Source organism: Lemur catta, chromosome 21, assembly GCF_020740605.2.
Source record: "Lemur catta isolate mLemCat1 chromosome 21, mLemCat1.pri, whole genome shotgun sequence".
Classification (NCBI taxonomy): Eukaryota; Metazoa; Chordata; class Mammalia; order Primates; family Lemuridae; genus Lemur; species Lemur catta.
Window position 1 is genome coordinate 18,857,506 of NC_059148.1, and position 25,994 is coordinate 18,883,499.

Here is a 25,994-nt window from a genome sequence, read left to right on the forward strand (position 1 = left end):
GTGTGACCCTGAACAAGTAAATGAAACTCTCTGAGCCTCAGCGCTCTCATCTGTCAGGTGGGGATGGGTTTTTGTTTGTTTGTTTGTTTGTTTTTAACTCACAGGACTGTCACAGGGATTCAGTGAGAGAAATTTGAAAGTGCAGCTCTGATTACAATACCAGGCACCGTAAACACCCTACAAACAGAAGCCATGCTCTAGACGGTGATGATGATGATGATGATGATTCTCCATCAGGAGCGTCTGCAGATCAGGGTCCTGCAGGACCACCTTGAGCAACATATATAAAGGCTTTGGAGCTACTCCAATTTAGAAAAGAAAATGGAACCGTAAAAAGCCAGACTAGAGAAGTCCTTAGCGATCGTGTACCCTTTCTCTCCCATTCTACAGATGGGAAAACCGAGAGCCAGAGAGGGGAAGGGACTTGCTCAAGGCCACTAAGTCAGTTGGTAGAGAGCTGGGACTCATATCTCTTCAATTCCCATTCAGGGACTCTTCCCATTGCCTGCCACTCCCAGGATGACACTTCTAGAATTTAGAGGAATCAACAAACATCACAATATTTGGCAGGAAAGCTGGAATTATGAACATCTAGACATGAGAAGCATCGTGCTGGCTCAGGCCCTCCTGCACCCCAGGATGCTTTAGTTGGGAGTGGGACTGAAGGCGGGGGGGACACAGCTGTCCTCCCAGATGTCCAGGTAAAATATAGTCACCTGCCTTCTACTGTCTAGGTGGCCTTGGGACATCTCTTCCGCTCTCCAGGTCTATCCATCTAAAGATTCTTCTAACTCCCAAAGTCTGCGGCGCATCTCCTGCCCCTCTCCTGGTGCGTCACCTGTGGATGAATGTCAGCCCCACATGTCACCTGATCTACAGTGATTCATCCAAGTCCATCGAATCCTTGCCTTGGTCTTCCTTGTCCAAGGTCCAGGACCACGGCTGGGACTTTTAGCTCAGAGGTCAGCAAATTATTTCTGTAAAGGGCCAGACAGTAAATACTTTAGGCTTTGCAGGCCATGTGGTCTCTGTCACGAATACTCAACTCTGTTGTTCTAGTTCCCCAGCAGCCATAGACAATATGTGAACGAATGGGCTTGGCTGTGTTCCAATAAAACTTTATTTACAAAAACAGGCAGTGAGCCAGATCTTGGCTTGTGGGCCACAGTTTGTCAACTCTTATTCTAGATCATTCTAAGCTGGGTCCTACATCTCCTCTGGGACCAGAGTAACCAGCTTGTCCTGGTTTGTGTGGGACTCTCCTAGTTTTAGCACTGAAAGTCCTGCATCCTGGAAAACCCTCTCCATTTCAGACGAATCAGGATGGTTGGCTGTCCTACCCAGAATCCAGAGGCTCCTGCTGTCTCCCATCTCTGCATTGCTCTGGCCGTGACATTCAACTGTCTCCTCCATAAGGAGGAGGAGGAGGAGAAAGAATGGGAGGAAAAAGGGCTACCATGTACTGTGGCGTCTGACAGGCAAGGCACTGTGCGAAGGACTGTGTCAACATAACCTCCTGCAATTCTCAGAACAAGCCAGTGAGGTGTGGCTGGAGCTGTTCCCAGTACGGGGTGCAGGCTGGACTGGGACCCAGTCTGATCTGCCTCCAGGCTCTCCTCCTTCCTCCCCGGGCTGTAAAACCGCCTTGAAGACAGAGCTGGGGTCTCTCATCTCTGTACCTTCGTTGCCCAGCACAGAGCACGACACTGCGAAGATTCTGAGCAAATACTGATGCTGAATGAATGAATGTGTGAGTGGATGGACGGATGGATAAACGAATAGATGAGCAAATCTCCCCACACTCAGACACCTCCCACTCGTGCGACATGACTCATTCCCGCCAAGCCAACCTCCAGGTGAGTTAGGGAGGAAATGCCAAATGCGTGCTATGACATCAGTGACGTCAAACATGCCTCCTGGCGTGGGGGAGGCAATGTGACATCGTGGTTAAAAACGTGGTCTCTGACATCAGGTGGTCTGTGTGCAAACCCCAGGAAGTCCGCTTCTGGGCTGCGTCACCTGGGCAAGTCCATCCCCTCTCTGAGCCTCACAGATGATAAGAGAAGACTGTTACAGAAACCGCCTCATGTTGCTGCCGTGAGTAATAGGTGACAGGTAAAGCCCCCAGCATGGTGTGTGCACTTGGTAAACACCCCCCAAACATTATCTATCATTATTACTACTGTTGATGTTGGGAATAGGCAGAAAGCATGGTAGGGATGGGATGTGAACAGCGAGAAGTACAAGTGTTCATTGTGCAGCTCTGAATGCGCGCAAGGATCAAACAGGAGAAGAAAACAAAGATGACTTAGTAGGAACTCCAGCAGTGAGCTATGCCACAATAATGGCACATAACAAACAGCCACAAACCCCCACTGAGATATAATGAGAAGTGTTTGCTTAGCTAACCTGTTTGGGACACGAAGCTCAGCTCTTCACCCAGGTCTGGCCTTACCAAGTGTTCATTCTAGGGCCAGGCTGAGGGGGCAGCGGCAACCTTAGGGATGCTCATCCCCAGTCACAGTGGCAACACGCACAAGGTCCCCTAAGGCTGTGGTCCCCAACCCCCAGGCCGCAGACTGTACTGGTCTGTGGCCTGTTAGAAACCAGGCCACACAGCGGGAGGTGAGCGGCGGGTGAGCCAGGGAAGCTTCACCTGTATTTACAGCCGCTCCCCCTCACTGGTAGGACCACATAAGCCCCGCCTGCTGTCAGATCAGCAGCGGCATTGGATTCTCACAGAGGTGCGAACCCTACTGTAAACTGTGCATGTGAGGGATCTAGGTTGCACACTCCTTATGAAAATCTAATGCCTGATGATCTGAGGTGGAGCTGAGGCAGTGATGCTAGCACTGGGGAGCAGCTGCAAATACAGATTGTCATTAGCGGAGAGGTTTGACTGCACAATAAATGTGATGCACGCGAATCATCCTGAAACCATCTCCCCTAACCCTGAATCCATGGAAAAATTGTCTTCCATGAAACCAGTCCCTGGTGCCAAAAAGGTGAGGACCGCAGTCCTAAGGCCTAAACTTGGAATGGACACACTGACTCTTCTGCCTGACTCTAATGGCCAAAGTTGGTCACGTGGCCTGAGGGAGGGAGCAGGGCCATGAACCCTGCCTCCCCCTTGAATGAGAATGGCACAGTGTCATGGCCAAGGGCATGGATACTGACAAGAGGGAGGAATTGGGGCACCCACCTGATTAACACATCCATCCCAATAACCCAACACACTTTGGAAAGGAGCCCCACACTGGCCCGGCCCGGCCCTCCCCACCAGCTTCTCCCCTCCCCACCAGCTTCTCCCCTGCCCGCCAGCTTCTCCCCTCCAGGCCCTGCCCCATCGGCTCTTGGGCAGAATCTGGAAGGTCCCTGCGCAGTAGCATTTGCAGTCCATGGGGACCACAGACCCACTCACACCCCACCCCAGTTCCCATCTTTCCAACATCTGGACCTGCTCCAGGGAGCCATTAATCTCGGGCAATTTCTTCCCTCACTTGATTTGTTTATTTAAGGAAAACAAGTTGCTCCTAATTAGAAACACTGCTGCCGAGATGTTCCGCACATCCTAGGCTGCCTATTTTCAGACCTTCTGCCTAAAATTATACCTGCACTTTTAACATCTGTGAGTTTGTTCAGCAACTGTCCTAAGTGGAGGCTTCTGGCGAGAAAGATTGGGGCTGTTGCAGGGGGCCAGGGAGGCGGGGGCCAGTGGGGATCCACGGGGCTTTGGAGCACTGTGAACAAAGGCACTTGGAGAAACGAACACGCAACATCCAACACTGCTCAGAGCCGGCTCCGATTGCTGAATCGACATTTAGAAGGTGCCCAGCACAAGCACAGTGCAGACCTGAACAGCAGGGAGAAGGGTGGCCTCATAGGTTCAGAGATGGTTTCTGTTTGGAAGCTCTCCAGTGTGTTCGCATCCACACACCCACACACACATTTGCAACCCTGGGGATGCTCACAGACACCCTCAGAGATATCCATGCTCAGAAGTACGCACGGACACGTGAGACGTGGCATGAAAGCAAAAGTTACACTGCTGCACAGACAGGCAGACGTGCTCAGAAAAACACACGTGTACACCCAGAGACACGCAAAAAGATCCAGTGCAACACCCCAAGTACACATACGCAGACACTCACACACACAGAGACAGGCACAAAAGTTACACTGCCACACACAGAGACTTGTATTCACAGACACTCCCATGCACACAGAGACACACTCAGATGTACACTGCAACCTACACACCCCGATACCAACACTCAGAAACACACAGAGATACAATCAAGTGTGCAGTACTACACAGACGTACACACACTCAGAAACACCTGTGTAGACACAGATGCACAAGAAGTTTACACTGTCATACACATAGGCACACATCCACAGAAACACATGTATACAGAGACGCAATCAAACGTACACTCTAACATGTACAGATACACGTGTTCAGAAATTCGCACATACACAGAGACACTCATAGAAGTTACACTGCAACAAACAGGTGCACAAGAGACACAGAGATACAATCGAGTGTGCAATGCTATACACACATACGCACACAGAGACACACAAAGGTGCACTGAAAAACACGTGGGTGCACAATGCCTGGAAGTGCATAGCACGGATTCACACTCACATCGCGGCAGGCACATGTGGACACTCACAGATACTCAGGCACTCACAAACGCACACACAGACATGTGCAGACTCACATAGAGCTACTAAACATGCGCCCATAGCTACTAAACAGGCAGATAGGCACAGCTTCTCCAACACAGGTATTCTGGCACAGACAGCTTATAGCACACATCCTAGGAATGTGTGTAGCACACATCTGTGCACATCTGTGCAGGAATGAACATGCTTGGTCACAGGCACACATTTGACTCACACACAACTGCTTAACACTCACAAGTACGTGCACACAGGCACACTTGCACCAACTCACACATGCTCTTATTCTCCCACAGGCACGCGCACACACACTCATAGATCCCCAGACATCAAAGACACACACTGACACTATTAACACATGTGCACACACATACTCGCAGCGTTCTCATGTAAGCATGCTCACGTGAGCACATGTGCATGAACCTGCATGTGAATGCACATACATGCACACACAGGTATCCACACGCATACATCCTGCTCCCCCAGGAAAACAGACTGTTCATTTGCTCAGAGTCCTACAAGTCCAGCCCACAGACTAAGCTAGCACACGGTGCAATTGCTCCTGCCCTGGTCCCAGCTGCATGGCCATTAACTAGCTCCATGTCAGCCAGGATGAGGTCTGCCTTACCCACCAGTGGTTTCATTCAGCATGAACCCAGCGCAACCCCCTAAGCCTCCGAACCCCTCAGAAAGAAATCAGACTGACCAGGCCACTGCATTCCCCCCCAGTCTCAGCAGCCCCCCACCCACGCCCACACACAGTGCTGTGAGACACTTCTTTCCCCAGCGTGGCTGTTCCTGCCGGGAACGGCAGCCCTCAGGCTCTCAGCAGACTGGGTGCCTCCCGTCCAGACACACTGAACCCCTCTGCTCTGGGTCCCTGGACAGCTGCAAAACTGAGCCATGGAGACAGCTTACCTCCACCTCCTTCTGTCCTGGAGACACAGCAGCTGGGTGCATCCAGCCCTCCCAGACCACCCTGGGCTCCCTGCTAAGAGCAGAGTGAGCTACTCCCAGCAGTGCTTTTATGAGGAAGCAGGAGGGGGCGGAGACTGCAGTGTCAGGTGATAGAGAGAAGAGGGGCCCTGTCCCTCACTCAAGGAGCACCTGGTGTTCAGTGGGACGGGGCCAGCCTCCCTGGGGAAAACAGCACCCGAATGCCCACGCATGAAACCCGAAAGCAGATAGCCTTGGTGCTGCCGACGTTGAACTCCACACTTTGCTAAACTCTGCACTGAGCACCCTCCAGGCGCTCTCAGTTAGTCCTCCCAACATCCCTCTCAAGCAGGAGCTGTGAGCTCCCCGTTCTACAGTGTATAAACCAAGGTGTAGGGAGGGAAGTGACTGATCAAACTCAGATCCCATCTGAGTCTTAGGTCTCTTAAATTCTAAATTACAACACCTCCTGGGATCTCGAAAATCTCATCAGCGACAATCACTCAGGGCTATAAAGTGTCTGCACCGGGTCCTCTGAGGATACATGAAATCTATTCATTTTAGAGAAGGAGCAACTGGAGCCCAGTGAGGTCTAGTGATTTGCCCAAAGTCACACAGCAAATAAGGGCAGAAATGAAGCTCAACCTCCTGACCCCGAGATGAGGCTTTTCCCAGAACATCAAGCACTGGATTCCGACAACCTAGGGAAGCAGCTCCTAGCCTGGCCTGGAATCAGAGTCCCAGGCAGGGGCGGGAGGTCCTCTGAATTCTACTCATACCCCAAGAACTGTCTAAGAACCATACAGCAATGCTACTCCCCAGGGCAGACACGCAGGTCAAGTAGGCAGCACGATGTCATCTATGGGGCTGTGACCACGGGGGTGGCTCCAAAATGATCCTTAGAAACCAAGTGACCTCCTTGGAGCATGCTTTTCATGGGTAAGAAAAATAATCTGGGCAAACTCATGAGCTATGTGTGGGGCTCGGCAGAGCCTCTGGGGGCCTGGAATGTGGGAGGATCACCCACACCCCCAGAGCTGGGGACGAGGAAGCCAGGAGTCCCCGACCACTTGTCCCTCTCAGGTCTTTTTCTGCAAAAAGTTTGTACCTCCCCAGGCTCCAATCGGAATAGTCTCATTGAATAGCCCAGGAAGCTTCCCCAGATTTTTTGCTCACCTAAGAAGCAGCCCCTTTGGAGATGCAAAAAATGGGAAGTGACCTCCACCCCTCCCCTCGTGGCTCTGCCAGGCAGGTGAGTTGGCTCTTACGAAGACACTCGGGGCCGCCAGAAGGGCTTGGATGGAGGTGATCTGGCTGTGAGCGGGACCCCAGTCTCTAGTTCTCTCTCTCCTTGCACACACACACCCCAGAATGGGCACGAGCAAGTCTGCAAAGCACCCTACCCAAAGCCCTTCATGCGGGCAGCCCTGGCTGTTGGCTCAGATGACAGGCAGCCCCATTCACCCAAGTATCACCCCCCACAAGCACCTTGTAAGGCCAGCTTGGAAATATGACTAGCTCCCTCTCCCTTGGACCTCTGAACTGGCCGCCAAGGGGGGCGATTCATGAATCAAATTAAAAGGGCCCACTGCCTTTGCCCTGGCCCATCTAAGCGGGAGAAGCCCTTGAATACATGCCTTTGGGGAGCACAGCGATGCCCAGAGAAAGGATGCCTGGATGAGCCAGAATGGCCCACCCTCTGCCAGAGAGAAAGTTTGTCATCTACCCAGAGCTGGGCTGTCACCACTCTGGGTTCTTCACGCACCCCGCTCTGGGCGCCGGGCCCCCAGCCTGCGGGGACGCGGCTGGAACTGGAAGCCCGGATCCGGGAGCAGGAGACGTTTCGCAGCGGCTCGGCGCCCCGCTCCCGCACGGAGCCCTCTTACCAGGTCCGGGCCTCTGAGTCCTTACCTGAGGGGTCTCAGCCACTTGCAAACTCTGCCGGCGGAGCTCGGCAGGCACCCGGGGTCCCTTGCTGCGACTCCCGCGTCCCGCTCGGCGCCCCGCTCTGTGGGCGCCTTCCCAGCTGCCAGCCGCTGCGGTGGCTTCAAGGGAAGCGGAGCCTGGATGCCCTTTCTCGCCGCCGGGCTCCTCCAGCCGGGCCCGGGGGCTATCTCTCCGGGTCTGGTGCAAGGGGCATCCTCCGCGCCTCCCGCGGGAAAGTGGGAGAGTGCGCGTCCTGGATTGCAGCAGCGGCGACAGCGGTGGCCGGGGACGAGGAGGCTGTGGCGACGCCAGCCGGCGAACCGGGGAGGCGGGCGGAGGCAGAGGAAGTGAAAGCCCGGCTCCCGCGAGCCCGGCGCTCGGGCGGGCGGCACTGCGGGGGCCCCGAGCCACGGCGAGGCCCCGCGCGGACACCCGCCAAGGGATGCCCGGGCCCGGCGCGCGCGGGGGGCGCCGGCGGCGGCTGGGCGCGGGGCTCAGGCCGCCTCGCCTGTCGCCCGCTGCCTCGCTGCTGCCTCCCTGTCCGCCTCGATCGCTGCCCGGGACTTCACGTCTCCAGCCCGAGCTCCCCGCGCCGCCGCCGCCGCCGCCGCCAGCAGAGCGCCCCAGCCCGGCGCGCTCCTCGCACGGAGCCACAGCACTGCCTGCCGCTTAACTCCTTGCATGCCACCCGGCCCTCCCGCAGCCTCCCGGGGCGCTGGGCAGACCCGCCGCCAGCCCGGCAGAGGAGATCGGGCAGGGGCCTCAGCCTTCTAGCCTCAGTTTACGGATCTGTAAAATGGGCTCAAGACCCAAGTCATATAGGGTTGCTGGAAGAATGAACCGAGCCGATTACGCAGAGTGCCAACTGCCTGGCATCGAGCATGCACTCAATAAATGGCAGAGCGTTTGCTGCTGCTGCAGCTGCTGTTGTTCAGAGGCTTAGCAAGGTGCCTCACAAACAGTAAATGGCAGTGTTGTTTTTCGGTGTTTAGTCTGTTGTTTTAACAGGTGACAGACTTTAGCTGTGTGACCTCTGGGTGATCACTCCCCGTCTCTGAGCCTGTTACTTTCCAAGCTCTGTGACCTTGGGCAAGTCACAGCACCTCTCTGAACCTCTGTATCCTCATCTATAACATTGGGACAATAATGTCAACCTTCAAAGGATTCCCAGACAATCCCTGGGACCCGACAAGAGCTGAGCATCTTCTCTTTCCTGATGTGGTTGGTGGCTAAAGTCAATGAAGTCTACATTTACATACCAAGTGCCTTCCTGTACATGTATTAAATCTTAACTTTTGAAAATTCAGGTTTTGTGAGTGTCAATTCTTGACCAAAAGCATGGGCTCAGCTGCTTTCTGGCTGCGTGATCATGATCAAGTTATTTTCTCTCAATGAGCCTCAGTTTCTTCATCCATCAAATGGGAACAATGATCGTACCTACTTGATAGGTGATATAAGGATTAAAGGGTTTCGAGTGAAATGGCAGCTATAAAGCTTGAGGCCTGAATTCAACCAATACGGGCTGGTGTTGATCACATGTTCTACGGGATTATATATGTCCCATTGCAAAAGAGTGTCTGAGAAATAACTGAAAGAACCGAGTTTGAACCTCAGCAAGAGTTGGCAGGTAACATGCAGGACGCCCAGGTAAAGTTTTAGTATAAGTATGAATTTTACATGGGACCTACTTACACTTTTTTTTCCCATTGTTTGCCTAGAATTCAAATATAATTTGGTGTCCTGTGTTTTTATTTGCTAAATCTTGCAATCCTAACCCCACTGTTATCAGCTGTGTGCCCTGAGGTAAATTGCTCAACCTCTCTGGCCTTGGTTGCCTAACCTATAAAATGGGGGGGAAAAAGTCCCTTCTAGTGTTGACAAGAGAGGGAAACTGATGAAAGCAGTTGGGTGCTCCCAACACATATTAAGCACTCCATGTTTGTTCCCTTTACTTTCTGTCATCTCCTTCCCTCCTCTTCTGTTTTTCTTCTTTTTGTTTGCGTAAGTGTTGAGGTTGCCAGGCCTCTGGCCAAGATTTGTTAGCCTCTTGCTGGCCTTCAAAACTCGGAGATTAGGATTAGCTATAAAAAGAAAGCAGTAGAGTTGTAGGATTTTTGTCTAAAACACACGCAACCAATTTTGGTAAGAAGGAATGAAGTCTGTTTCTTGTAGATCCAAACACTGAACAAACTCTATTTTTTGCCTTTGCTCCACTCTGCGTTTATACCTGCCATCATTTGTGTTTCTAGCTTCTGAGAGGAGCCTCATCCTCTCTCCATGCCTTCCATTTTAGCTCAGAATTTTATATTTTCTGGCTAAAGTCTGTTGCAGGACTCATGTGGGAGGGAGAAGAAACAAAGTGATCTTTGAAATAAATTATAAAGATCAAAACAGGGTGATGTAAGAGAGTTCCCAAAGCCCAGGCTCAGGTAACACCTCCTCCAAACTATGTTCACAAAACGAGTCACTAACCCATACATCACTGTCATTTGAACCACAGAGCCTAAAAATAGGATTTGCTCTCATTTCCTGAGAAGCTGGAGCAAATGGAGAGAATGTGTGAGTAGTGAGCAGGCTGTGTCAGGCGGTAAGTAACTTCCCTTTGATGGTATTGTTCTAAAGTGGAAAGGAGGGGCCTCGCCTTCGGAAATGTCAGGCTTATCCTGGCAGAGCTCAGAGAAGGTTAAGATAAAGGACTCTGGAGTCAGCCAGACCTGGGATGCAGCCTCAGCTCTGCCACTGCCTAACTGGGGGGCCTTAGGTAAATTAAGTAACCTCTCTGGGCCTTATCATTTTTTAAAAAATGAAGATAATAGTAGTTCCAACCTTAGGAGGACTTTGTGCAGATTAAGGGACGGGCATATACAGACTGTTTGCCACAGTGCCAGCTGTACATGTGTTATGCACGTGAGCCATGACCTGTTATTGTAGTGATTCCAGATGGGCAGGATACACTCAAGGCAAAGTGAGGATGCCAGGCATTCAGGGCACTGGAGAGAACCTCAACCCCGGAATTCAAGCATGTGTAGGCTTCCCAGAGTTAGGGTTTTTTTAGGCACTAAACAGCTGACTCACACATCACCGTTAACATGCAAAAGAGAGAATAAGGCTATGGAGAGAGAACTGCATTGGATTGCTGTGACGCTGTCCTGGGGCAGATACACAGTGGATGAAGACTCCTCATTCAAGGAATGTGGGCACATGCCCAGGTGGGATGGGCACTCCCTCCACAGCCCTGTGTTTCTTCTTCGTCTGTGGAATCTCTCTCTGCTCCCTAGTCCCTCCATTCAGAGTTCCCAGAATCCATCCTCCTCTCCCATCTCACAGAAGATGATGCTTGGTCTCCCAAGCAAACTCCCAGAGCTGAAGAGCCGTGTCTTGTAACCACTTCTCTGACCCTAGCATCTAATACAGGGCTTGGCACATAGTAGGTGACCAGGAAAAAAAATGGATGAATGAATAAAACTGCCCTGTCTTATCACAGATAATACAGATTAAAAGGAAACCTGGTGTTTTCGTCTGTTTGGGTTGCTATGACAAAATACAGCAAACTAGGTGGCTTCTAGATAGTAAGAAGGAATGAAGTTTATTTCTTCTAGATCCAACCATTGACCAAACTCTAATTTTTTCCTGAGGGCTTTTGCTCCACTCTGTGCTTATACCTGCCATCATTTGTGTTTCTAGTTTTTGAAAGGAGTCTCATCCTGTCTCCATCCCTTCTGTTTGAGCTCAGATCTTTATTCTTTCTTTATAAAGTCTGTTGCAGGACTCACGGAGGAGGGAGAAGAAACAAAGGGATCTTTGAAAGCAATTATAAAAATCAAAACAGGGTGATGTAAGAGTTTCCGAGCACAAGATCAGAACTTCATTTCTCACAATTCTGGAGGCTGGGAAGTTCAAGATCAAGGCACTGGCAGATTCAGTGTCTGGTAAGGGCCTTCTGGTTCATAGATGGCACCTTCTCACTGTGCCCTCACATGCTGGAAGGGGCTAGAGCTCTTTGGAGTCTCTTTTATAAGCCGACTAATCTTAACCACGAGGGCTCCACCCTCATAACCTAATCACCTCCCGAAGGCCCTACCTTTGAATACCATTGTCTTGGGGGTTAGAATTGCAACATACGCATTTTGAGAGGACACGAATCTGGAAACAAATCTGTTGTGATCAGGAGAGTTCAGCCATCAACATTTCAGCACACAAATGTAGAAGAATGTATGTATATTGCAGCACTTTTTAATAGTAATAAACTGGAAAGAATCTAAATGCTCATGAAGAAGAGAATGGATGGATGGATTCCAGTATATTCTTAAAGGGAAGCACGATGCAACAGTGAAAATTAATGAGCTAGAACTCTATGCATCATCATGGATACATCTCAACAACTATAGTGTTGAGCGTCAGGGGCGGGACTAGTTACCATAGGACACATACAAGATATTACCATCTAACAACATTCGCAAACATGAAAAGCAATTCAGTGTATTTTTATGAGTACATGCATATATGGTAAAAGCACGGAAACACGCATGGGAATGATGAACACCAAGTTCAGGAGAACTTCCCACGGCTGGGGAAGCTAAAAGTAGGGTGGGGAGTTTTCGAAAAGAGCAGTCAGTGTGTTTTTAGTGTTCTGTTTCTGAGACAGTTTGGTGGATACATAGATGTTCATCATATTGTTCTCTGAACTTTTTTTGTGTGCCTGAAATATTTCACTGAAGAAAAAAGGAGAACACAGTTACGAGTGAAGGCCTCATTCCTACCCCTGTTCTGGTATTTGTTGGCTGTGCGCCTTGGGTGTGGGATTTACCTCTCTGAGCTTCAGTTTCCCCAACGTTATAATTCCTCCAACAGTACATCTTTGAAGAATTAAATGAGACAATGTGTAGAAATTATTTGAAGCAACATAAGCATTCAATTAACCGTTATCATAATTATTTATTATCAACAGCACGTCAACCTCAAATTATGTGGGAAGTGGAAACATCTGATAAGATGGTCATGGCTAACCTTTCTGGGCAGGGGAAACTGCTGAGTCTAAGGAGGTTGAGTGCCTTGTCCAAGGTCATGTGAGATGCTCTCCGTGTGTGGAGGACCCCTCTGGGTAAGCGTATGGGGCCCCCATTTCAATGCCCTTCCCACAAAACCTACAGAAACCCCCACTTCCTTCCAGGGGGCCGATACGGTCATATGGGGGACCTGCTAGCACTGGGGCACAGATCCCAGAGGCAGGGGACACATGCAACTTCAGGAGTCCTAATGTGGCTCCACCCCCTCCTTTCCCAATCCAGAAGTATATTTATATCATCGAGAAAAAGATTAAGGATGATAATGTCATAAGGTCAACCTTTTCTACTTTATATTTCTAAATAACCAAAAATTTGATACTTGACACAAACAAGCAGATGTTTTCACAAAAATACACATACGAAAAGGCACAATTGATAACAGCCTGAAGCTGGAGACAAGCCAATGTCCATCAGTGGAAGAATGGATGAAAAGTGTCATGTGCATTCGATGGAATACTATACAGCAGGGACAATGAATGACCTGTGGCTACCATGACCACACACGGATGAATGTCACAAACAGAACGCTAAACAAAAGAAGTCAGACCCAGCGGAGTACATGCAGTCTGCTGCCATTTCTATGAAGTTCAAAAGTTGCAAAACTAACCAAGCTGCTGGAAGGCAGAAGAGTGGTTATGCTGGGTGAGAGGCTGTAACTGGAAGAGGGCTGGTGGGATGGGGGGGTTTCTGGGGCTGATCATGTTCCTTTTGTTGATCTGGATGCTGGTTACGGATGTGTTCTTTGTGCAAATGCTTCAAGCTGTACACTTATTACTTGCAAACTTATATACAAATGTTAGACTTCGGTTAACAATGTTTTTTAAATGTAAAAATTTGCCAATTTCAGTATTTTAACTTTTATTAGTTATCAAATTCCTAAGCACCATTCTGGACCGAACCACATAAAAAAAAAAAAGGGTAAATGTAGGACTCTAAATTAGCATCCCCTCCTAACCCTTGACCTTGAACCTACCAGTTAAAACCAGCTTTCATTTCAGGCTCACTGAAAAGGGGATTGTCTACACAGAACCAGGCCAGGGGGAGACAAGGCCATTACTCAGGACATTTGATCCAGAGAGACAGGCAAACCACCAAAATTATCTGATTTGGCAGATTCCCGGGATCAAATGACCCAGATAATTGTCCAACTGCCATGGTGACACCACACACCGTAGCCAAAATATCTGCTAGGTGGACCCTTTCTCTGGGGCCACATTTGCGGGCAAAGAGAACAGAAGTCTGTGCCTCCCTGGATCTAATTTCTGCAAGAGGAGCCGTGGGAGCTCTTTGAGAGTCTGCAGAGGACACAGAAAGGTAAGGCAGCCCTGGACGCCCGAGGGGTTCCAGGCAGCCCCCCACCTCCTGCCATCCTGCCCTGCAGTCCCCCATGCCCTGGCAAGGATACCCACAGCGCTGAGCCACTGAGTATGAATCATTTCACTTAATCCTCATTTAATCCAACAGTCCTGGGAGGGAGGTAATAGCATGATTCTCATTGCAAGGGAAGAAATTGAGGTTGTAATGAGTCACCCAAGAGTGAACACCAGAGAGAAGTGGAATCATTTATCACATGCTTTGTTTTTGAGCCGAGTCTCTCCCCAGCCACACCCTCTCCTGCCCTGCCTTCCCCCAGGCACGTTGCTCCCCATCTCTTCCCCCAGCCACTCGGGCGTCAGGCCTCCAGGTGAACCTCACATCTGCAGGAGGCTCAATCCATTCAGTCCTCCGTGAAGCAGGTGCCAAGGTGGAGTTAGGAGCGTGCAAGATTTATTGGAGGGCAACTATGTGGAGGTTAAAGAGAGAGAGAGAGAGAGAGCACGCGATTAAGCAGTGAGAGCCTTCAGACTGCAATGCAGGTCTGACACCTGAGAAGGGAGAGGAGGAAGGAAGCCATGCAGAAGGAGCCCGAGAAAGTCTTGGCCAGTCCAACAGCAGCCCAGGGCAAACATCACCTATCCGTAGATTCCCAGGTTAGGCAGGATAGCCCAGACTGCTAGTCTTCCGTGGACCATGGAATCAGTCAGAATGTTTTATAAAAGGCAAAATTAGCATGAGTTTATCAGTAAGCTGATTATGGAGGGGCCAGGGGAGCAAAGTGACTCTTAAGAGCATCCATGGTAATTATTTATTGCAAGCCTGTCTTTGCCTCTGGACTATGAACTCCACAAGGGCAGGAATGATGCTGCCCAGACAGCAAGCCTGGCATGCAGTGGACACTCAATTAATATCTGTGGGCTAACAGACTCCTCTGACTAGTTCCTCTGTGTCTGCTGATTGCCACAAGTGTCATGAAGATGTCCCATGCAGTGTATTGTATTGACAGGATGGGGGATTAGGTACTGGATCTGCATCCAAGTCTTCCTGTGTGACCTTAGGCAAGTCATCTCACCTCTCTGAGCTTCAGTTTACTCATCTATAGAATGGGGACAATAATATCTATCCATGGAGTTGTTCTGAAGATTAAGTGCATAACGGTATTTTTATAATTATTGTTACAATGAGCAGACTTATCATGTATACATGGTGACTTTTTGTGTTTGTGATTATTCCAACAAACTACAGGGCCTGAAAGCCATGGATATCATCTTAAAATGTACCATTGCTTCCATGGAAAAATCATATTCAACACACACCAACCCCCTTTTATTGAGAGGAACAGTGCCAAGAGAGACAATCTCTCACTGTCATTTGTTGTGTGTTCAGCCTGCCCTCGAAGGCAGGACCCACATCTTATTTGTGCATTTCTAGCACTTAGCAATGGGCTTATACATTGCAGAGACTCAGTAAGCACAGATTCCTGACCCCAAACTTTAGCCACAGCCACGTGGCCATGTGCCACATGCACTCATTGATTTAATCCTCACAACAGCCCTCCTGCGGGCAATACTGTTTCCACCCTGCAAAAAAACCTGAGACCCATGGGGTGAAGCAACTTCCCTAAACTCGCAGAACTTGCAGGCCCGGGTGGTCCTGGCTCCACCCTGGGGATTTTCCACTGGGACACTGGGCTGTCAGGGCTGGCAGACGGGTCAATCCCAGATGCGGCCTAAGACACACAACGTCGCCCTCATTCTCTCAGGAGACTCCAGGCTGGCCTCCAGAGAAATGCTCTTGGAAAGCAGCCTTTTCTGGCACATTCCAATTTAGACACATGAGTCTCCTGGGAAGAGACAGAGAGCCATGGGTCATGGGCTGGAAGATTTTTACCTTGGAGTTCAGAGGCGTCGGCCTGACCTGGTTACAGAGCTGCTCCAAGAAGCTTCGGTCTTTTGAATGTCATTTATCCCCCATGTCTTCACTGTTCAATGATTTTCCAGGCAAACACGCTCAGGAGACACAGCCCATTAACAACAGCAGCAACACTTACTGAGCTCCTACTCTGGGTAAGTCGGGGGTCCCAAGGTCTGGGGCCAGCACATCCACTTTGGCCTTGCAGCCTCACAACTGCCATGCAAGGCATGAATCCCCCAGATGGGAAAACGGAGGCTTAGGGGAGTTAGGTCAGCTGCCCAGTGTCATGGTGCTGAGAAATGGTGCGACTGAGAGCTGGACCCAGCCTAGCCAAGGTCTGAGCATGAGGCAAGCCAACACACAGGCAGCCAGAATGGAGCTTGGTGTTCCTCTGCCCACCCCTAAAGCAGGAGTTCCTTAAAGACATATGGCCACGTCGTAGTCCTTGGCACCCTGCCTCCCCTCACCATCTTGTCCACCCCACAAACCCGATCACAGCAATCTCCTAAAGCACACAGAGCTCTACTGCTCCCCTCCTCACCCTCCTCTCCACTCCTTCCGCCCCTGCCCTGCTCTGTCACCCCTTGCCTTTGCACATGCTATTTCTCCTCCCTGGAATGCTCTTTCCTTCCTTCCATTTCTCCATCCAACAAACCCCTGCTCAGCCTTCTCTTTCCCATGCTGCCTTCCTTTGGGGATGCTTTGGTTTCCAGAATCTCATGGCCTTGCTAACATAGCAGGGCCAGGGAGCATAGAGGGAAACCAGTTTGGCCAGTGGAATTTTACTGTCCTCATTATGCCTTTTGACATAATCAAAGAAGGTAATTTCATATCCATGGTCTAGCTCAAGGAAACACATCGCACCAACAATTTACATAAGCTGGAAACCCCCTTCTACACGCACACACATTTATTGTTTTATTTGCCCAGAAGGGCATAGTCCTTCTATTCAGAAACTGATCTTCCGCACGCCAACGCTGCGTGTCTGGAGGAAGCCACCCCTGATAGTAGAGGGGTTGCCCTTGAGCCTAGCTGGGGCCAGTCTTAGAAACCCATTGCCCCAGCCACAGTGATTGGTCCAGGATTTGGCACATGACTCAAGCCCAGCCAATCAGAAACCTTCCCTGGGATTTTTCTAATGGGTCTTGGTGGGTGTTTTTCAAGCCCCTAGTTAAGCTGGGGCTCCAATACCAGAGTGGCTAGCAATCCTGCCCTAATGGGCAATGAAAGGGAGCTAGACAAGGGTGATTACAGTTTGCCTTTCATGGGATACTTCTTTTACCTGGCAGATGTCCTAATCGCTAGTTGTCTGACCTGCAACAGGGGCTCCCTCATATGGGAAACTTGTTTATGCTGGAGATGCTCCTGCGGCTCTTATCTGACTCCTGTCAAGTTTATCCCTGACTGACCATCACTCATACTGGGCGTCTGACATTGTGTTCTCCCCAGGGTCCTCGGGAAAACCTGGCCTGGGGCAGCCCCCAGTTCTTCAGGTGGAAGGCACAAATTCACTACACCACCACAATAGGAAATATGTTTAAAATTTTTTACTTACAGATCCAGGGCAAGGAGGGCGTAGTGAGTCAGGGGGCAGTCCTCCTTCCCCAGGTCACTTGTGGCAGGAATGAGGAGTCAGGCAGCGAAAGAGAGAAGTGTGTGGCATACAGTTTTTATAAGGGAATGGGGCGTGGGTCTCTTTAAGTTTGCAGGCAAATGTCTGAATGGTTCCTTCAAAGGACTTGACAGGAAAGTAGGGAGCCCAGTCTGCTAGGCAGGAGAGATGACTCAAAGTTCTTATCTCTGGCCACTGACTTGAGCCATTTGGGTGTGGCATGGCACAGAACTGTATCAAGGGTGACTGAGCCCTGTTTCTGGCATGAGAAAGTTGTGCTCGAAACAGATGCTGAGGCTACAGAAACTTATAAGAATTCACTACAATGGGAAACAACTCTATTTCACATGGTCGTGAGGCTCTAAGTTTGGAGGTCCAGGGCTGGTTGTCTCCACTGGGAATGAACCAGAATGCAGACAAAAGAGGAGAGAAAGAATATGTTCATGAATTAGTTCCTAGATCCAGCCCTCCCCAAGACCAGCTACATCCCTGATCTTTCCACAGTCGGGTCAAAAGAACCAATTGGTAGATCTTTAGTAGGTTCAAGTTCAAGGTGGTTTTGGTGACTTACAACCATAAGGTTAAGACAAACATGGTTTAAAACTCTTTCTCCAATTATATTATGTCACAATGTTGTCAATAAATATTTATTAAGGGCTCATTGTAGACCAGGCACTCTGCTAAGTGATGGGAAACTAGAGTGAGATAAAAATATGGTCCCTGGCACACAGAGCTATGCAGCCCAATGCCGTAGCCACTAGCCACATGTGGCTTTAAATTTAAAACAATTGAAATTAAGTTACATTAAAAATTCAGAGCAAGAAAACAAATAAACTGATTGAAAAACAGGCAAAGGATCTGAATAGAGATTGCTCAAAAGAAGACACACAAATGGCCAGCGAGATAGGAAAGGGTGTTCAGCATCACTAAACACCAGGGAAATGCAAATCCAAAGCACAACGGGATACCACTTCACACCTGTTAGGATGCCTATTATCAAAAAGATAAGAGGTAACAAGTGTTGATGAGGAGATGGAGAAAGGGAGCCCTTGTAGACCATTGGAAGGAATGCAAATTGATACAGCTGTTATGAAAGCAGTATAGAGGTTCCTCATAACATTAAAAATAGGACTACCATACGATCCAGCAATCCCACTTCTGATTATATATCCAAAGACAATGAAATCATTACGTGGAGGAGACGTCTGCACCCCCATGTTCATTACAGCATTATTCACAATAGCCAAGATACGGAATCAACCCACGTGTCCATCAATAGAAGAATGGATAAAGAAAATGTCACATACACACACAGAGGACTATTATTCAGCCTTTAGAAAGAAGAAATCCTGTCATTTGGGACAACATGGATGAACCTGGAGGACATTAAGGACAAACATTGAATGATCTCACTTACACGTGGAGTCTGGAAAAGTCCAACTCAGAAGCAGGCAGTAGAATGGTGGTCACCAGGGGATCAGGGTGGGGGTTCCAAGGGGGAGACATCAGTCAAAGGGTACAAAGTTCCAGTTACACAGGATGAATAAGTTCTGGAGGTCTAATACACAGCATGGTTATTATAGTTAATAATACTCTATTATATCCTGGAAAATTGCTAAGAGAGTAGATCTTCAATGTTCTCATCACAAAAAAGCAAAATGGATAACTGTGATTTGATGGGCATGTCAATTAGCTGGATCGTGGCAACCATTTAACAATGTATATGTACATCAAAACGTCATGTTGTAGACCTTAAATATATACATTTTTTCTTTGCCAATTATATCTCAATAAATCTTGATAAAAAAGAACATTTCGCTGAAAAAAAAAACTGAGTGTCTTCTTTTTCCTCTTCTGATCCTTGACTTGCTTTTTCAGAAAGAAAATTTAGTTCATTGCTGAATTCTACTTGAAAGTTAATGTTGAAATCCATATAGAAGCCTAGAATTTATATATGTATGTATATGTGTGTTTATATATGTATATATAAAAATATAAATATGCATACATACACATATATAAAGCTAAATATATGTTTATTTCAGAAGTTTGATAAGCCTTCCAATGCCAATTTCTAAACATGAACGTCCATAAAATGTAATGTCATCATAACTCAGATGTTACGCATTCTCGAAATTTCCTGCAAGAAGCTTGCCCTTCAAAGTATTTAAAAATAAAGCATTTCCCCCCACCCCCCAAAATCACTTCTTTACTCTCACTTGCCACATTTCAAGTCCTCAAAAGCCACACGTGGCTAGTGGCAGCAAAGATACAGAACATTCCCACCAGCACAGAAATTCTATTGAACAGCCTGGTCTAGAGTCTCCCTAGTCAAAGTGTTCTCCTCCCACCAGCAGCTCTGGCCTCCTCTGGGAGCTTGTTGGAAATACAGAACCTCAAACTCAACTCCAGACCATGGAGTCAGAATCTGCATTTTAACAAGATTCCTGGTAATTTGCAAGCACTTTAAAGTTTGAGAAACCCTGCCCTGGTGGCCAGTCCTAGTTCAGCCCCCTCTGCCTGATTCTGTCACAACCTACCGTCCCATGTCCAGCAGAGAGAGGCCCAACCTCGAGAGGGACTTATAAGCTCCCCTAGATAACATATCACTGACCTCTCCCCAGCCACAAAGTAAACTGGAAAGATGCTTGTCCACGAGCAAAGGCTTCCAGGGACAACACCAATCGTCAGCTCAATAAACCCCCTCCCATCACATTGGCCAAATCAGGAAACAGGATTGGCGTTAATACAGACCACTGCACTAGATTGGGGTTTGGTGGCAATCCCACTCCAGGGACGATTTTTCAATGATTCGCTTCTTCAGGGTAAAACCACTGCAGACTGCTGAAGGGAGCCAGGGTTTGTTTTGCATCATATTTTTATTTTTCCAGAAAGAGGAAGAAAGCTCTTCCTGTGTAGCAGGAGAGCCCTCCCTGTTCTCATGCTGTAAAGAACCTGCCCACCCCTGTGGGTTTCCAGGTGGTCAACAAACTCAGCCTGATTGAGAAGCCCAATGAGCTCTTTGAAAACACACACACACACACACACACACACACACACACACACACTACTCTTGAACTACTAATTGGTGGCACCCAACCATAACCAAGAAAAAAGGCAACAAACTACCCACATTTAAATTGCAGATTGCGACCTTTATGCTTGAAATCGTTTCAAACATCCTGTTTATAGCTTTGGGGTTCTGGCACTCAATAATCCTCTACATTATATTCCTCAGTTTTTTTTAATGGTTTTTATCATGCATTACATTCTCCCAGTTTCTGGACCTTACCCCCAGTTGGTTTCTCCAGAGAGTCTAGGTAATTTGCAAATGCCTGCAGCGTGACTTCTTTGATTTAATGTTGTCAGTTTGTTCTACTCAGCTGAACCAGCTGCAGAAACTGGTGAACAATGCTTGCCCCTGCCCACTCTTGATGGAGAAAGGGAAGGTGAAAAAAAAAAAAAAAGGCAGGAGTGGTAGAGAAAAGGGCTTTTGCTCCAAGCTATAAAACTCCTCTGAACCAAAGGTCTTTAATGCATGAGTCTAAGTTAGCATTCCCTGAAGTGTTTGTAAATTACAAGGGAAGGTGTTAGTAGGTGTTACAAGGTAACTCTAGGTGAAACAGCAGTGAAGGATTTCTTAATCCAGGACTTCTGGGGTCTTTATAGGCTAAAGTGCATGAGGAACGAACTCTGGCATGAAGCGGGGAAACAGGTCTACTGTGCACTTTCCCAAGTTTACTGAATTAAGGTACACCTATTTCCCTGGATAATCCCATCAAACTGATGGCACATAGCCCGCTTGAGAGATGCTGCTTGTTCTGGATATGATGAGACTACTGCAGCAAGGTTTTTTATTTTTATTTTTACTATTTTTTTTAGTGATGGGGTCACGCTATGCTGCCCAGGCTGGTGCACAGTGGCTATTCACAGGTGCAATCATAGCTCACTACAGCCTCGAATTCTAGGGCTCAAGCAATCCTCCTGCTTCAGTCTCCCGAGTAGCTGGGACTACCATTCCCGGCTTGCAGCAAGGTTTTTATGGCCCAACCTTGGATGTCTTGGGCTGTCACTTCTGCCACATTCTATTGGTCAAGCAAGTCACTAAGGTCTGTCCAGATTCATGGGACAGGAAATAGCCTCTGCCTCTCCATAGGATGTGTAGCATCTTCAATCCACCACCCTCTTCCGGGCTTCCCAAACAGCAAGTAAGATTTGGATGCAGAAAGACTGCAGCGTGAGTCTGCTTCCTGGCATTGTTAACATTTCCATTTTAAGCACCAACTCATTCCCCCTCTCCAGCTGTACCCACAGACCTAGGAGCTGGCACGGATGTAGTTATCCCTGCCTTCCAACTTCCCTCTCCACTTTCTACTGGAAACAAACCCCCTTTTCCTGAGAGGAGCACACAGGTACTTACAATTAGCCTTTTGAGAGTAACAGCACATTTGATTTCTCTCCGACACCTGAAGCACAATAAATGTTTGATGACTAAGTGGATCAAGGAGTGATTCCAGCAAAAATAAATAATAATACTGTGTATTGGGTGCCAGGCACTGGGCTAAGGAGTTTATATTCACTTACTGATTTAATCCTCATTACAAATCTATGAAGTGGCTACTAGGATTATTGCCATTTTGCAGATGAGGAAGCTGAGTCATTTGCCACACGGATAATAAGGAATAAATCAGAGATTCTAGGCTGGATCTGTCTAACTTCATATCTGGTGTTCTGAAATGTTCTACAACTGGACGGATGGAAGGAAAAGCAGCCAGTACCCATGAAGCTTCTTATTTAAATACTTCTGCATGCAAGACTCATGGATCACTATTTACTGAATGTTCTCTGTATGCCGTGCTCGGTTCTAAGAACTGTATTTACTCATTTAACCCTCAAGGCAAGCCCATCATGTAGGGATTATGATCAGTTGAGGAAACTGAGGCATAGTAATGTTAAATGACCTACCCAGTGCCATATGACTTGTTTGTTGCCATCAAGATTTGAACCCAGGACTCTGACCGCCAGGGCCCCTATTCTCACCCACTCTGCTACCCTAAGGAAGAGCTTATGTTTACCTCCCAGAAGGCAACAAAACCTCGGACCAAAAGGCCAAGTCTGAATTGCATTCGGCTCTTCTAGAACCTTCCAAAGCCAGAACTTCAACAAGTCTGGGGCAGTGTCCTGCCTCCTGCCTGGGCTTTGAGGACATGTACCTTTTCAGTTTCTCTTACCCTCACTGGGCTCGCCCCTGCGTGAATCAAAGCATTCCAGCAGAAGGAAAACTACAGCCAGGCCAGGAGCCCAGACTCAGGGGTCCTGCTTGCCAGGCCTGGCTGTCTGAACGGCCCCTATTAATCTGACCACCACTCTGACACCAGGGTGGAGAAATTCTAGTTAAGGGGCTCTGAGGGTCCACCCTGCATTCCCCGCATTCCCTACTGCCTTAGGGTGGAAAGAATTTCCAACCAAACTTGGCAAGCCAGGAAGGACTGTGGTCTGGCTGCTCCCTCTGGAAGTTGCGATGCAGCCCTGGCAGCCCAAAGAACCTTTTTTCCTCTCCTAAGTCACTGCTAAGAATAACCAGGCCACCTCCACACCCACCGCCGGGGCTGCAGCCTTTTCTGAGATCTCTGTTTGCTGTGTTTAAACCTTCTTTGGCAGAAGAGAAACTAGTCTGTGAGCCCCCAAAGCTGGGATTTGAATCTGGCTTGTGTGTTTCTAGAGCACGTTGTCTTGCTGTGCTGGGGGAACCACCTATATACGGGACATTTCTGGAGACCGGACCTGTTGGCCATTAGGACTGTATCCGTGTTGCGGGAGCCAGCCCTCAGACCCCCCGAGGCAGATGCTGTCAGTGCCCTGCTGATACTCATGTGCAGTGCAGTGAGTTCATGGCTCAAGCCTAAGTCTCTTTCTGAGGGATTTCCATGAGACAAGCCAGCCGGAAGTGCTAGGGAGTGGATCCCCCAAGAATATCCCTCGAACAAAGACAGTGAGAATTGGTGCATAAACACCCCAGGCCCTTGCTTGTCCCTGGGGTGGGATAACTCTGAGCATGTCCTGTGCTGTCTGTCTCCCACAGATCCCCAGGGGGGTTGAGCCGGTTATCACAGCAGTCACCTGCTCATACCTGTGTTGACGTCCTTCCCTTCCCCTCTTCCCCATTGGTGTTTCTAAGGATCTGTTTTTTGTCTCCGTGTCTGCTTCTGGGGACACTCAACCCAAAACACCCTTGGAGACTCCTGAAGGGGGAAAATGTGGGGGAGCCTCTCACCTGAGTTGTCAGGGCTCATGAAGGGGACAGGGTGGAGTGGGCACGCAGACCCATGGCCAGCGCCCAGATTTTCAACTCGTGGCCCCGGAATCCCCTGTGTGGGTTTCTTTTCACTGCAGCTACTTTCCTTCCTGCTCATGTTTAGCTCGGGAGACTTTGCAAATCATTTGCAGTCCAGGAGCCTGGGCCAAGCAGAAGTTCATGTGCTGAAATCTATCCCGAGTGTTGACCGTGTGTCAGGCACTGTGCAGGGCTCTGGGGGCCTGCTGGTGGGGGTGCAGAGAGCAGTTAGCAGAGGGGTCAGCCCAGCAGGGGTCCAAGAGGTCTTCCTGGTGGAGAAGATGCTGATGTCTTACCCCACTACTAGAGGTCTTGATTGGATAAGCCTGGATGTGGCCTGGGCATTGGCATGTTTACAATCTCTCCAGATGGTTCCAATTTGCTGCCAGGGTAAAGACCCACTGCTTTAGGCCCCCCTAGAAGCGTGGTTTCACTAGGTCATCTGGGGAGCTGAGGGAAGAAGGTGAGAGTATTGATGGGGACTTCCCCCGGGCAGCAGTGTCCCTGGCCTCTGTTGTCCTACCCAACCTGACCCATGAGGGTTGAGGAGGGCGTGGCCTATAGGAGACCTCTGGGAGAGGAGTCAGGACTCCTGTGGGCCTTTGAACATATACCCCAGATACCCAATCAGTCCACACTAGCCATGCTCATGGGCAATGCTGAAAACTCACTTTTCTTGGAAGTGGAGTGTGTGGCCTAGTGAGAAAGCCCACATTGCCCTGGACGAAAGCCCAGCTCTGAACCAAAATACACACACACAAACACAGACGCACATACAGCATGGGACCAGGCGACCAGGCAAACATTAGGTGCTCAATAAATGCTTGATGAATAAATACGTGAATAAATGAACATGTGAATTAGTAATGCTAATAATAATAATAACATTTACTACCACTTATCAGCACTTACTATGTCTCCAGCGCTGTGCTGAACAATTTGCATACATTATATTGTAAGTCCTCATGACAACCGTAAGATTGCTGATTTCACTATCACCATTTTAAGGCTGAGGCAAGGAAGGCTAGGAGATGTTGAGTGACTTGTGCAAGGGCACAGAGCAGCCGAGCTGGGATTTGAACCCAGGCAGATTTGATTCTGAAGGGGAGGGCCACAAGATGCCCCCTCTTCCCATCAAATCAAAGAGACTATCTGTATAAGACCCATCCAGCTGGCTCTTGTGATATTTTTATTAACAAATCACCTTTGGCTTAGAGGGGCTGAGTGGCTGCCTGTTTCAAGCAACTCCCGGGATGAGGCAAAGCCCATTTCCATGGCTAATATGATGGAGCATTTGGGGAGAGTTGAATCCATTAAGGGACCAAAGTGGTTTCCTATTGTCATCCGCTAAATCCGGATGACCGTACAGCTCAGGACTCTGGGTGGAGGCCCTGGATCAGTGCGTGGATTGCCAGACCGATGCTACGTTAGGGCAGCCCCATTACGGCCGCCTATGAAGTGGTTAAAGGTTCAAGCCCCGGGGTCAGGCCACCTGGGTCCAAATCCCAGCTCTGCCCCTTGCCATCTGTCAGTGCGCCAGCAATTTAAGCCCTCTGAACTCCTCTGCTCCTGAGTGTGCAAAGCATTATCCACACCTTAGCGCATTCAATCCCCACAGTAACCGCTGAGGGAGGTCCCACTGAGTCCTCTGCTGATCTATAAGTCTTTTTGCCCATCCCTATATCAGCAGAGCCCAGCACACTGCCTGGCACATAGTATATGCACAATAAAAATATTTTTCGATGAATTCATAAAGTGAAAGTAGGAACCGTGTGGCATTTACCTGATTTCTGAGCAATGTCTGAGAAATAATAATGACCTACTATGTGCTAGGCATTTGGTAGGTGCTCATTTAATTAAGAAATCATTTCAACAAATGTTATCGAGCACCCGCCTCATTCCAGGTGTTGTTTGAAGATATGGCAGATAATTAGACAGACAAAACTCGTGCTCTGTTGGAGCTGATATTCTACTGGGGAGAGAAAGCCAACAAACAAAATATATAAACCCATAATGTAGTATACTCAGTAACTTATGTTACGAAAAAATAAAAGCAGGGAAAGGGAAGATTCCAAAAGAGAGAACAGCAGCGTTCTAGTCCTTTCGACCCCTGACCTAGGAATTGTTGCAGTCACTTCCATCCTATCCTTTGGGCCACGAATGATAAGGCCAGCCCGGGTTCAAGGGTTTTTAGGGAAGC

The 25,994-nt window shown here is 48.8% G+C and overlaps 1 protein-coding gene across 3 annotated transcripts in view; it reads right to left on the reverse strand.

Moving 5' to 3' along the window:
- Positions 1–17,529, reverse strand: part of WSCD2 (WSC domain containing 2) — a 111,415-nt gene extending 93,886 nt beyond the window's left edge. Inside the window, exon 1 of one of the 3 annotated variants that reach the window (XM_045534643.1) lies at positions 17,404–17,529. The gene's annotated coding sequence lies outside the window, so the exon portion shown is untranslated. Of the gene's footprint in view, positions 1–868; positions 966–7,536; positions 7,945–17,403 lie in introns of those variants that run through there. The other 2 variants (XM_045534644.1, XM_045534646.1) reach the window with 2 other exon arrangements.
- Positions 17,530–25,994: the final 8,465 nt, after the last annotated feature.